This window comes from Molossus molossus, unplaced genomic scaffold (genome assembly GCF_014108415.1).
Source record: "Molossus molossus isolate mMolMol1 unplaced genomic scaffold, mMolMol1.p scaffold_m16_p_11, whole genome shotgun sequence".
NCBI lineage: Eukaryota > Metazoa > Chordata > Mammalia > Chiroptera > Molossidae > Molossus > Molossus molossus.
In genome coordinates this window covers 68,317,504-68,319,444 of record NW_023425346.1, presented here as the reverse complement: position 1 = coordinate 68,319,444, position 1,941 = coordinate 68,317,504, and positions in this window count along the sequence as shown.

Sequence of the window (1,941 nt, the reverse complement as noted above, 5' to 3'; positions counted from 1 at the left end):
AATGTTACATGTATTTTAAAGTAAAGTGCTTCACCATTTCATGAGTGCAGTCTTTGCCTGTCTTCTTCAATCATTTAAAATAATCTGTATTCTTAGGATATATTCCTAGAAGTGGGATCACTGGCTCAAATGGCAGTTCCATTTTTAATTTTTTGAGGAAACTACATACTGTCTTCCACAGTGGCTACACCAGTCTGCATTCCCACCAGCAATGTGCTAGAGTCCCCTTTTCTCCACATCCTCATCAGCACTTGTTTAATGATATGTTGATGGCGGCCATTCTGGCAGGTGTGAGATGATACCTTCTAGTCATTTTAATTTGCATCTCTCTGATGATTAGTGATGTTGAGCATTTTTTCATATGTCTCTTGGCCATTTGTATGTCCTGCTTGGAGAGGTGTCTATTCAGGTCCTTTGTTCAGTTTTTAACTGAATTGTTTGTCTTCCTCTTAAATTATATTAGTTCTTTATATATTTTGGAAATTAACCCCTTATCAGATGTGTCACTGGTAAATATGTTCTCCCATACAGTGGGATTCCTTTTCATTTTGTTGATGGTTTCTTTTGCTGTGCAGAAGCTTTTTATTTTGATGTAGTACCATTTGTTTATATTTTTCCTTTCCGTATCTTGCCTAAACGATGTATCAGTGAAAATTCTGCTACATGAGATGTTGAGAATTTACCGGCTATGGTTTCTTCTAGGATTTTTATGGTTTCACAACTTACATTTAAGAATCCTGAAACACCAATCAGAAAGAACATATGCAACCCTATGTTCATAGCAGCGGTATTCACAATAGCTGACATCTGGAAACGGCCCCAATGTCCATCAGTAGATGAGTGGATAAGAAAGCTGTGGTACACTTACACAGTGAAATACTATGCAACTCTAAAAAAGAAGGATTTTTTACCCTTTGAGACAGCATGGAGGGACCTGGAGAGGATTATGCTAAGCAAAATAAGACAGTCAGAGAAAGACCAGTATCACATGATCTCATATGTGGAATTAAATGAACAAAATAAACAGACAAACAAAATAGATCCAGAGACATAGAAGCAGGGAACAGACTGATGGACAGAGGGAAGGGGAAAGAGGGGGCAGGAATAGATAAACCAAAGAACTTATATGCATAGGTGCATAACCAACGGACACAGATACTAGTGAGGGAAGGCAAGGTGGGCAGGAGAGGGGAGGAAAGGTCAATGAGGGGAAAAGAGGGACACAGATAATACTTCCAACAATAAAGATAAAAATTTTAAAATAGTCTAGATAAAGGTAGTACACAAAATGCTTTTTCTCATATCTGTAAAATGAATGGAAGGGTTTAAGATTCTACCAAAATTTTGATGACTATCAAAATCGTGCCTGACATCAATCATATAAAGTTACAAGTCACCGATCTTAGGTGACTCATAAAACCCTGCCTTGAAAAATTGTGAATTTAAAATCTTGGAGGTAACTGAGGTTTGTTACTAGACTTAAGGGCTCCATTTGCCTCTGCACATCCAAGCCCACTGAGACAAGGAACAGGAGTTTGCAGCCAAGAAAATAATGATTTATTAAGGACGTGGCATCATGCCCGGAGTCACACGTAGCTAATGCTTAAAGACCGGGCTCGTGGTTGCTTTTAGGAGACGGGTTATATCTAGGGAAACAATCAATAACCACGGTGACTAGTAGAGTTAGGGTCTTGGTGCCTACCAATTGGTTGGTGTTAGGACAGGGAGTAATTGATCATTGCATTTGGTCCAGATGTTAGCATGGAGCTGTCCAGTTTCACAAAGTTTGTTCTGTGGGATCATTCTGCTTTTTGGGGTCCAGAGCTAAAACACAACTGAGGTCAACGTATGTTTAGTTTGATTGAAAACTCTGTCTCAATAGTCAATAGACCCAGGATCTTGTTTCTAAGGCTACTGGATGCTGACCAGAACCTCATTGTC